At 46.8% G+C, this 12229-nt stretch overlaps 1 long non-coding RNA gene across 1 annotated transcript in view; it reads left to right on the top strand.

The window, feature by feature from the left end:
- LOC144382382 (uncharacterized) overlaps positions 1-6569 on the top strand; it is a 40559-nt gene extending 33990 nt beyond the window's left edge. The window contains exon 2 of the long non-coding RNA XR_013449229.1: positions 6433-6569. This is a non-coding gene — a long non-coding RNA (uncharacterized LOC144382382). The remainder of the gene's footprint in view (positions 1-6432) is intronic.
- The last annotated feature ends 5660 nt before the right edge of the window (positions 6570-12229 follow it).

The following is a 12229-nucleotide window of genomic DNA, read 5'->3' as shown; positions in this document are numbered from 1 at the left end:
GAAAGCAGCACGATTCTCAGCAGCACCGTGATTCCAAGCCCTTGAGGAGAAACATTTGCAGAATGTTTCAGAAACAGGCCAGCCCTTCTGGGGTCTCCTCTTCCTGCCCGCTAGTTCATGGTGGCAACTGTCTGGTGTCTTGTAGCTGTTTTCCAAGAGAGTCTTCCTTTGTCTCAAAGGACTCTCTCATGACTTTCCAAGTTCAAATGCAGGCTAAAGACCCCCTGTTGCTTCCCCAACCCCAGAGCCGCCACACCCTGGGCCCAGCCTCTACCCTTACAAATTCCGCCCCAAACCAAGCCCACAGCTCTGGCTCAGGTCCACCCCAGCCCAGCTTGAATCCTCTCTTCCACTCCTGCTCCTTCTTCTCCCCACATAGGACCTGCTCCTTCTTCTCCCCCCATAAACCAGAATGAGGACTAGTCTGTCACCCAAACTGAAACCCAACACTCAGAATGGCACTGCTACAGAAGCATCTGGACTGTGTGTGGGGTTTGCCTTCCATAGCCCGAAGATCTCAGGAAGTCTTTAGTCTTTCACCTCCTAACCCTTCTGATTACAATCTGGCCTTCATGGACCAGCCTCCATCCTTCGTAGAATGTTCACTCCCAGTCATGCCCTCCAGAAGCAGCTGCCTGGTGGGAGCTGGTCCACGGGACTCAAGAGTCTCTGGTACAGATGCACTTGATAGCAAACTTCCAGAGATATCACAGCTCAAAGCAAAAATGGACTCCTGCTTTTTGGTTAAGGACCAGAGAAGCAAAAATACAAAGGTAATAGTATCGAGCACTCAGGAAACTGCCATGTGAGCAACCCAGGAAAATTCCAACAAGGAAATGACCTGGGGAAGGTTCTAGAGCAAGTCTAGGGAAAGGCCCAAAAGACCACCTATCAAGGGGCTCAGAAAGCTACCCCACAAGGGTTCTGGGGGCTCACTCTGAAAGGAGGCAAAAATGGATTTGGGGAGTAACTGAAGGGATGACTCAGAGAATGACTTATCGGGGTCTCAAAGAAGCCCTAGAGCAGAAGCAGCAGGAAAACACCTTCCCAGTACCCTCTGGGCCAGAAGCTGGGGCAGATCAATCAAGGTAGGATTGTGCCACCCATGGCAGTCGCCAGCTATACGTCACTCTCCCTGGGCAGTCTCATGGCCACTTCCAAACCAGAAATTTAGTCTCATCACTGGCTGGGAATTTGGCCTGAATTATATGGAGAGTTTCTCCCCCTCGATCCAGGCACAAGATAGGTGTTAGAAACCCATGTTATATGGCTTGGGTGTGGCAGGTGTGGGGTTTGCCCCTCAAGCTCCTTGAATCCGTAAAACTTTTTCAGTTGCAAGAGGCTCAATCCTGAGCCCTTTTACAGTTTTCTTTCCCTCCTTAGCCACTGATGTGAATATTGATTATATTGGTGCCACCATAACCTCACGGTCTACAACTAATGGCCAGCTCCAGCAACAGCTGGAACTAATGTATTCATTTATTCCATAAATATTTAAGTGACTACTATTTTAAACACACTCTTTTAAACACTTGAGACAGTAAACCAATGAGACAAAGCCCCCAGCCTCAAGCAGCTGAAAACAGCAACACTTTCATCTTGCTAACTTCCTCTCCCATCAAACTAAAATCTATTTCAAACCTTCACCCCTTCCTTCAACCTTTTGCCCCCAACCCTCACATCAGACGCATCGGGCTCCCGCACACAAGAACTAGAAGTCACCTGAAGGGAACTTTTCATTTAAAAACCTTAAAGGGGGATGCCTGGCATGCGACTCTTGATCACGGGGTTGTGAGTTTGAGCTCCACATTGGGTGTAGAGAATACTTAAAAATAAAAGATCTTTAAAATAAAATAAAATTAAATTAAATTAAAATTAAAAATTAAAAAAATTTAAAATAAAATAAAATAAAATGGAACACCACTGATAACATACAATTTTCAAGTTAGTAGCTATGACCTCACACACATCTTTTATAGGAGGAGACCTTATAGCCCTTTGAATTTTAATAATTCTCCCAGCAGAGTCATCCGGCACTGGTGTGCTCGAGCCACGATGTGAGGACCACAAGGCAGGGACCTGTGTTTTATATATATGGATCAATCTTAAGCACCCAGAACTGCGCCAGGAAAATGGGAGGTGCTCACCAAGTATTTTTTTGAAAGAGCAAATCTGGGAATTTGGGAACTAAGATATGGTGGGGCCTCTGAGAACCTGGTGAAGTAGAGAGGTTCTTTCTCCTCCCAAGAGGAAAACTTGGCTTGTTGCCCCCCATCTGGGATCAGGTTGAGCTCCCAGACTACACAGCATCAGCAGGCCTGATCACATCTGCAACAAGACTAAGAATAAAGTCTGCCACAGATGTGGGTAAATAAGACAGAGAGAGAGTGATCCATGTGGGGTCCCAGCAACTGGGCACAAGAAAGGTGACCAGTCCGACTGAGAGGTGGCAATAAATGTAAAAATCACATTGGGTTTCAGAGACTTAGCACAAGAAAGAATGTGGATAAAACAGGTAAGAGTTTGAGAGGTACAAACTCCCAATTAGAAAATAAATACATCACGGGATGTTTGCTTGATGATGGCTAGAGACACACTGGTAGCCTACAGTAGCAGCAAAAGAACTCAAACTCTGAACAAATTTTAAACATACAATATAATATTCTGACTTTTTTAATCTGGTGAGGGAGTGGGAAAGTTGTCAAGAATGACTTTGCTGAAATAAACAACAGAATAGGGTCAGTGTTAACTGAGTTGGGGAAGGTTTGGAGACGGGCACCAATCAGGAGTGCCGCCCTCTTACGTGAATACAAGATGTCTCCCAGGCATTCAAGGGGAAATGTGGAGGAGGCCATTGGGAATTCGAGTCTGGAGCTCAGCAGACAGGTACGGGCTGACACAGAAGATAGCTACACGGGGGCTGAGGACTGAGCCCCGAGGGCACCTGACATGAAGGATCTGGGAAAAGTGGAGGAACCAGCAAAGGACACTGAGAGGAAGCATTGAGACAAGAGGAAGTAAGTTGCAAGAGAGAGGTGTCCCGGAAGCCAAGGGAAGAAGGTGTATCAAGAAGGAGACAGAGACAGTGGTCAAATGCTTCTGTGTAAAGTCGCGTGAGGACAGGAAGTGAACCCTGGCGGTCCAGGAGGAGGTCACTGGACACGTGCGTGGAAGCAGTTTGGGAAGAGTGGTGGGTGCGGGTGCGTGATGCAAATCCTTTCATCCAATATGGGAAGAGGGGTTGGAGGCAGTGAGTGTGGACAGATCCCTAGAGGAATTTGGGGGCCACCAGAGAAAGGTGCGGTGGTGGGGGTGGGGAAGGGACAGCAGGAGGGGAGAAATAGGTAGTGGAGAGGGAGAGAGTGGTGACTTAGGAGAGGAGGGGGAGGGTGGCATTGCAGGAGGGTGTGCTGCAGGGGTCCGAGGGGCTGTGCCCTACTGCACACGTGTGGGGACAGCACTCAGACGGGGGAGGGAGGGTAGGCAGGGCGGCCGCAGGCCCTGGTGGCCACCAGGGCGTGGGGGGACTCTGGGGAAATTCTCCTCCAATTGCTTCAGGGTTTCTCAGTCAAGTTGCTCATCAGCTCAGAGTGAGGACAGGAAAGGACAAGTTGGAGGATTGAGGAGAGAGGAGGGGTTTGGAAAGGTTGTCTGGAAATGGGGAGAATGAATGGAGAATGGCCATATCCAAGAGCATAAAGGCCCACTGGAGACCTGTGGTCATGGATTTCTCCTGAGACCAGTCAGCCTATGAGTTCTGTTCTCTCCATCCGCACTCAAGTCCACAAGGGCAGGCCTGAGGCAGTGAGAGGTGGTATGACCCGGGCCTGTGGTTTGGCCAAGCAAGTACCACTAAGGGAGAGAGGGGGGCAAAGGAGTCTCGGGCATGGCCGGTGTGTGTGGGGGTGATAGTAACAGATCAGGGAGTGTAGGTGGGGAACGAAGGAAGGGAGGATAGCAAGGGATGGGGGTTAGTGAAAAGGGGGTTGTTGGGTCGGTGGCACTGGAGTCCTGGCGGGCTCAAGAACACTGGGGATCCGGGACGCCTGGGTGGCTCAGTCGGTGAAGCATCTGCCTTCAGCTCGGATCATGATCCCAGGGTCCTGGGATCGAGTCCCGCATCGGGTTCCTTGCTCAGCGGGGAGCCTGCTTCTCCCTCTGCCTGCCGCATCCCCCGCTTGTACTCTCTTGCTCTCTCTCTAGCAAATAAATAAATAAAATCTTAAAAAAAAAGAACACTGGGGATCCGGGAGAGAGATGGAGTGAGCTGGAAGGAGCAGGGGTGGGGGTTGCAAGAATGGAACGCGTGCACCTGAGATGCCTCGCGCTTCTGGGAACTAATGCTCCCGCGCTGTTGCCTCATCTCTGCATTGAAAACCTTGCAGTTACCTACAGGAACAAGGAATTCTTTATCTTGAAAACCATTCAGCTTCGGGAGCAATATCCAGAAGAACGTCCTCATGCCTCAGACACTAAATTTCACACTCTCCCATTCCTGGTAGGTGATGGGGCCATCAACGTGCAATTGCGGCAGTGTTAACTGGGACCCCTTTCCTCCCTTCCTACCTAAAAACTCTACTGGATGGCGCCTGGCTGGCTCAGTCGGTTAAGTGTCCGGCCTCTTGGCTTCAGTTCAGGTCAGGACTTCATGGGTTGTGGGATTGAGCCCCACATCGGGCTCCGTCTGCTTGAGATTCTCTCTCTCTCTCCCCCTCTGCCCCTCTGCCCATGCACACACCCTCTCTCTATATATACATCTAAAATAAATAAATAAATCTTAAAAAAAAAAAAACCTATTGGAATGTGAGGAACCTGCAGAGAGTGAGGTCATAGGTAATCTCAACTCCTGTTGTTTTTTTTTTCCAACGTATTTTTGAAGGGACAGCCTGGCCTCCCCTTGCCACTCAAATATTACTTGTTAAGTAATAAACTGCCGCATCTCCCCACGACTCTTGCCACATCTGGGTGCTTTCACAAGCCCCCAACTGAGGATTGCTGTTATAGGGCAATGTGCAGAGAGAACGGGCCGGGTGACAGGGTCCTGTCCCTGGACAGTGACTCAGGGACAAGGTCTCCAGGAAAACAGGTTGTCATTTACAAACATGAACAAAGGGGAAGGGTCTTAATTTCCACATACATTCCTCGTCTCACACTCCCTGGTCCCCTGGGCCCCCAGCCTCATCACCTGAAACTGCTGCATTGTCGTTGGTGCTTCGTGAGGCTGGAGGTCGGGACGCCACTCCCCAGGACCCGTGTTACCCCTCCTTTGGTAATAACGACACCCTTTAACCTCACTCTTTAGAAATCTGTGTGTGTGTGTGTGTGTGTGTGTGTGTGAATGACATCCGCCACAGTGCGTGCCCTCGGCTGGCTGGATGCCCCACAAAGGCGCTCCCCACTAAGAGAGCCTTATTCTCAAAAGGAAGAGGGCGAGGGACGGTGCTGCGGCCGTGTCGTGGACACGTCCCCCCTGCTGGTGCCACCCAGCCTCTTGGGAGAGCCTGTGTGTAAATAGTACGTGTGTAAATGCCTTTTAAGACATCAGTCCTTCTCTCAAGAGATTTGAAACTGCTTGTCATAGAAGCTATAATGGGGAAAGGGAATGATGTGCTGGTAATTATTACAACCAAGTGAAGTACCCGAAGAGTGAGAAAAGCATGTGTCACTAGATTTGCCGAGAAGGTTTGTGCCGGGGGCTCGACTTTGAAGGGAAAGCTTCTGAATCAGTGAGGCGGAAAGGGGAAAAGGTGACCACGGGAAACCAGGGGCACCAGCAGTCCCCAAGCACAGCAAGACTTAGCTCCTGAAGTGTAAGAGGCTTATTTCAGACCCAGGGTCCTCACATTCAAAATGTGAGGTCTTGAAGCTTCACCTTTCCTGGACACACGCAGATTAGTCTCTGGAAGAGCCAGGAAGGCCCTTTTCCTGTTCACAGCAGAGGAAGGAAAAGTACACTTTGCAGGAGACAGGCTTCCTGGGGCCTGAGGGATTTTCAGCGTCTATGGAAATGCTGGAGGTAGTAAAAGGTGTGTTCACTCCAGGATCTTGAAATAAAGTGGCCAAATAGAAGCCTTTTGAAACAAGCGAGTGAGGGGCACCTGGGGGCTCAGTTGGCTAAGAGTCTGACTCTTGGTTTTGGCTCAGCTCATGATCTCAGGTTCCTGAGCTGGAGCCCTGTGTAGGGCTCCAGGCTCAGCGGGGAGTCCGCTTCTCTCCCTCTCTCTGCCCCTCCCCCTGCTCCCGTGTGCTCTCTCTCTCTCTCTAAAATCAATCAATCAATCTTTTTAAAAAATGAAATAAATGATTACAAAATATATGTCCCCCTCGTTAATGGTCCATTGTTCTGTAAACAATTTAGGGATTAAGATTTCTCACATCTGAGCACCTGGGCGGCTCAGTCTGTGAAGCATCCAACTCTTGATTTCTGCTCAGGTCATGATCTCAAGGTTGTGAGATGAAGCTCTGGGTGGGATTCTCTCTCCAGCTCCATCTCCCTCTGCCCTTCCCCCACCCCTCTCTAAACAAACAAACAAAAAACAAATAAATAAAAATTTCTCATGTCAACAGAATTTCTGAGTGTTTGTGATGATTGCTACAAAGACATAGCCAATCACCGACTAACATGAATCATGGTAGTTGTGATGGTTTTATTTTGAATTCCATTAAAAAAAATTTTGTAATTAAGTAAACTCTACCCCCAATGGGGGCACAAACTCAAGACCAGAGATCAAGAGTGCATGCTCTGCTGACTGAGCCAGCCAGGCACCGCTTAGATTCCATTTTTTTAAAGATTTTATTTATTTACTTTCGAGAAAGAGAGAAAGAGAGAGCGAGCAGGTGAGCGCAGAGGGAGAGAGAGAAGCAGACTCCCCGCTGAGCAGGGACCCCGACGCGGGACTGAAACCCAGGACCCGGGGATCATGACCTGAGCCAAAGGCAGACGCTTAACCCACTGAGCCACACGGGCGTCCCCCTTAAATTCCTTTTTTAAGTAAAACTTTATTTTAAAATAAAACTGGCTCAAGCAAGGCAATGTCACATGCTCTTTGGGGGAGGCTTCAGCAACCACAAAGCTCAGAAAAAAGATTTAACCTGTTTCTTGTGTTGAATTTAAACTAGAAAATGATGCTGCTCTCACCAACTGGGATGTGAACAAGCTTTGTTGCCAAACCCCAGAGGAAGACTCGAACTTTGCCCCTAAAAGGGGGCCCAGTGCCTTATGCAGCACTGGTGGTAAAGTGTTGCCTCCCTCCCGAGCTGCAGGAGCCCTTGGGAAGGAGCAGGAGGACCACACAGCGTGGGCAGAGGGAATGAATTCTGCATTTCCTTCTCAGAACTGGGAGTGGGAGGGCTCCGCAAGGAAGCGGCATGCAGAGAACTTGAGCGTGACTCGCAGAGACCAGCAGTCCCCTCAGCGTGGGCACAGCGGGGTGGGGACAGGCAGTGTGCCCTTCCTAGGGGCAGCCTCTGTTGGGGATCCCCGGTGCTCCCACTCAGAGCTCTTACCTGGGGAGCATCAGGCCGGCCAGGTGAGGGCAAGGCCAGCAGAGAAACTCCTACAGCTGCCAGTCGGCAGGATGCCTGCTGCCGTCCCTGCGGGATGCCCTCCTTCAGCAGCCCAAATGGTCTGCCCTGGACTTTCTTCTAGAAAACTGGGAAATTTGGCTGCTCCCTTGCCAGGGGTCGGGAACCTGCTGAGGCTCACAGGAAGCCCTCTCTGCTACCTACCTGGGCTTCCTCAGAAGCCCTTCTCAGCACTGATAAGAGGTGAAAACACACAGAAAGACTGAGTCTTGCAGACCACATTTGGGCATAACTTGATCTCACTTATTTTCTCAGAATTGTCCCATTTTATATTCACCCATGGGCACGGACTAAACAATCAAGTCATCTTAGAATGCTTCTTGGCTGCAGGAGGATTTTTGATTATCATCATGTGATGGGGAGAAACCGGTTTATACAGTTCTCAGGAAGAGATACATACAATGACATATGGGCAGCACAATGGCTTTCTGGCACTAACGGAACCAGATGAACATTTTCCCCCTAGATTTTCAGAGGCTACAGCACATGCACATTAGAGTTTCTACTCCAGTCATCTCTTTCTCCTCCCTCCTTGCCTTTCTATCCTTCATTCTACCTTCTTCCAGGTACATATTCTTGCCTGTTAAACCTATTTCCTCACTGCTAGTAAACTTCCTCCTACTTCCACCCTGAGACATATATATTCCACACGACCCGATTTTGTTTAGGGCAGTCCCAAATATATTTATTCCTTGAGTATTAATGTATTTGTGATTCCTCATGCAAAAAAAATAATAATAATAACCTCAATATATCTCTATCCTGATCCCTGAGACTTTTCACCTGGTCCGTTATCTGGTAATTCTGAAACCTTGAGGACTAAGCAGCTGGTATAATGGACAGATGCCCCCAGGTGCTCCTTTGTCCACTGGGTGGCCACAGCGATGCTCTCTGTCTTGGTGATACCCGATGTCACCATCTCCAGCCTGCCTGAGATCTGGCTGCTTGGCCTTCTTCCCAGTCTGACTTTCAGCCTCGGAGTTCCAGCTGCATGGCCCAGCAGCTTCCTGAAAGCCTGTGTCACAGCTGGGGATGAAGACGTCCTTGTCTAGAAGGGGGCTCAGGACTTGCTTCCAGTACCAGGGCAGAAGAAGGAGGTACAGGCCCATGAGGTCCAGGTGGAGCCACAGGGCTGGGGTCTCCTCCTTCCCCTGGAGAAAGAAGGATGATCTTCTAAAGTCACTCAGTTAAAGTTTGGGTTTGCCAGAGTCAGAGGCCCAGAGTTCAGGTGCCTACAATTTAATGTGTCATCTGTTCTACCTTCTAGCTGTTAAATTTTGTTATTGTGCCAGCTGTCAGTTTAGTTCCTACCATGTAATACTGGAGGTGGTACATGTAAGCTGCCTACTTCTTACATTCTTTGAGGACTATTTTAAATACAGGAATGCAAACTAATTTCTTTTGGATTATATTGACCACAGAATGTCATTTTGTGGTCTATTGGGTTTAACAATGATTTTTTTTGGCCACTGATTATTTGTGATTATGTACAGAATGGTAAGGCAGTAGGCAGGAGGAGATTGCTCAACACAGAAAGCCCCAGCTTGAAATCTATAGAAGTCAAATTGTCTAGTTTCCCATGCAATAAATTGGCATTCTCTTTTTTCTTTCCTTTTATATGTAAACAATTTCATAGAAAAATCACAACTTAATAGTCATTTAATTCAACCCTATTAAGATTTTTATTTGATTGGGCGCCTGGGTGGCTCAGTTGGTTAAGCGACTGCCTTCGGCTCAGGTCATGATCCTGGAGTCCCGGGATCGAGTCCCGCATCGGGCTCCCTGCTCGGCAGGGAGTCTGCTTCTCCCTCTGACCCTCCTCCCTCTCATGCTCTCTGTCTCTCATTCTCTCTCTCAAATAAATAAATAAAATCTTTAAAAAAAAAAAAAAAAGATTTTTATTTGATTAAAAAATTCTCTTTAATAAATGTAGACTAGCCCCTACATTTTGAAGGCAGCATGGGGGTGGGAAAATGAGTCAAATACATACTTTGTAATCCAGATATGTAAAAATAACTATCAATGAATAGAGTAAGATAAGTGTTAAAAGAAATGTACATCATTCAAAGGCATAAAAGATTATTTTTGTTTTTTAAAATCTTTAAATACCTTCCACTACCTGGCTTTTCCCAAGTGGGTTATCAGACATCACACGGGTCTTTTAAACTCCAAAGCCTATGTAGCTCATTACCCAGCTTCATGCCTTCTCTTCGATGTCTCATGGGCACATCGATTTTTCCATTCTTCTAAATAAAATAAAACAATTCACAAAACCCCCCCAAAAAAAGTATGAAACATACCACACATGCAGACAAGGTGTAGCAAATTTAACTTGTGAAGAATGAATTCTTAATCTTCACCCTCCTGCATATCTATTTCGTCTCCAGTTTTCCCTTCTTAATAAATGTCACTTTAATCCATCCCATCGGTAGGAGCCAAAACCCAGGGGGTCATTCTTACCACCTTCTTCTCCCTCAGATCTCTACTCAATCCATCAGTGTGTCCCGTTGTTTATGTCTCTGAAATAAATCTGGATTCCCACCACGTCTTTCATCCCCACCACCATTCATCTGGCCTTCTAACTGGCCCCTGTGTCTTGCTGTACGTCCTACAGTCCGTTCTCCAGCCAGTGATTACAGTGATCTTGTAAAATTGTACCTCACTTCTTCTCTGGCTTCCGCTTGTCCTTAGCATAAGACCCTCAGCCTCTCCTCACGCCCCTCTGCCGGCGGTCACTGCACCAGCCCCACTGGCCTCCTTTCATGCTTAGCTCTTTCCCGTGTTTCTTCCTTCCCATCTGCTTGTGTCTGTCTCTACATAAAGCTGCTTATCCCCATTTTTTACCTGCTTTCTCGTGTTCATTTTTCAATGCTCAGCTTGCAAGTCACCCCCACATCAGAGCCTTTCTGGATCCCCCTCTATATCAGGCAGCTTTCCCCTTAGTGCCAATAAATAAACACTTTCTTTTCTTCACCTCACTTATCACCATTGAAGTTGTACACTTGCTTGTGTGATTACTTCTCTTTTTAAATAAAAATATTTGAAACAGTTTCAAGCCCACAGAAAAGAGGCAAGAACAGTACAATTAACTCTTGTATCCCTTCATCCAGGTTCCCTAACTCTTAACATTTTACTGTATTTACTTGATCGTTCTCTAGCTTCCCCTCTCTGGCGATTTGAGGATAAGTTTAGGGTAATGATGCCCCATTACCCCTACGTACTTCAGTGCACATTTGCTGAGATGCAGAATCCTTCCACATACCGACAGTAAAACCATCTAAATCAGGAAATTGATATGAAGACAATAGTACCGTCTAGCTTCCCATTCAAATGTTGTCAGTTGTCCTAACAAATTGGCGTCAGTGTATATGTGTGTGTCTGTCTCCAGGACCCAATCCAAGATCACGTGTCGCATTTTGTTGTCATTCTCTTTGGTTTCTTTCGGTCTGTAATAGTTTCTCAGTCTTCTATCTTTCATGTCTTTCAGTTATGAAGAATAGAAGGTTTTATTTTGCAGAATATTCCTCAATTTATATTTCCCTAATATTTCTTTGTGATTGGGGTCACCTTAGGCATTTTTGGCAGAAATGCCCCTGAAGCAATACTGACTTCTTGGTGGGTCATATCAGGAAGCACACAATGTGAATTTATACTATTATGGTGATATTAACTTTGATCACTTGATATTCTGCCTGACCATTTTCTCAACTGTAAAATTTACTATTTTTCTCTTTGTAATTAATAAGTATTCTGTGGGAGACACTTGAGAGTATGTAAATACCTGAATTTTCATCAAATTTACCTCTACTAGTTTTAGCATCCATTCACAATTCTTGCTTGGATGAATTATGATAGTTGCAAAATGGTGATTTTTCTAATGTCCTAATTTCTTCTACACTTACTAGTTGGCATTCTACAGTAAAGAAGGGAGAGAAACAGGAAAAAAATGGGAAAGGAACAGGAAAAAAAAAAGAGTCAATGTATACTAAGGGCTGGGCCTACAGATCCCTTACCTGATTGATGTCTCTATTTTCCCCACATTGGGTAAAGATTGATTCCTCTGTAAGTAGTAGAGTAGGAGAAGTAAGAGCCCCATCCCACACAGAAAGTAGAAGGTAGAATCAATTCCTTCAGGAGATGAGCTTGAGCTCAGCCATGGCACTCTGCCTCTTCAGAAAAAGGGGCTAACAGTGATTGTCTGACTCTGGCAACTACAAATGTGTCCCCTAGACTAGAATTCCAGGCCTGCATCTCAGTTCTTAGGTGGTGAAAGGGGACAAAAAGGAAGTTGACGCCACAGCCCCAACCCCTGCCCCCACATCTGGCCTAGCAAATCCCTTCCCTCTTCTCTTGGTCTTCCTTGTTCCATTTCTACTCTTCCATTGTACCACAGGAAAAGCCTAGTGCAATTTTCTATTTGTTCCACCTTTAACCAAGATATTAGTTGGGTCAGCCTTTACCTTCAGGGGCACTCAGCTTGGATCCTACTAAATCCACAGCTTTTAAAAGCTTTTAAAAGTCTAAAATTCTTCAGGAATTTTTGCTAATTCTCAGGGATTTCTACTCTTAGGATCTCCTCTTGTCTTCAATTGGAGTTTTCCTGCATAATGCCTTGTATGAACCCAGACGTAGAAGTCAGCCAAAA

This window comes from Halichoerus grypus, chromosome 6 (genome assembly GCF_964656455.1).
Source record: "Halichoerus grypus chromosome 6, mHalGry1.hap1.1, whole genome shotgun sequence".
In the NCBI taxonomy this organism is placed as follows: Eukaryota; Metazoa; Chordata; class Mammalia; order Carnivora; family Phocidae; genus Halichoerus; species Halichoerus grypus.
The sequence above is the reverse complement of the archived record's forward strand: the minus strand, read 5'-3'. Positions and strand labels throughout refer to the sequence as shown.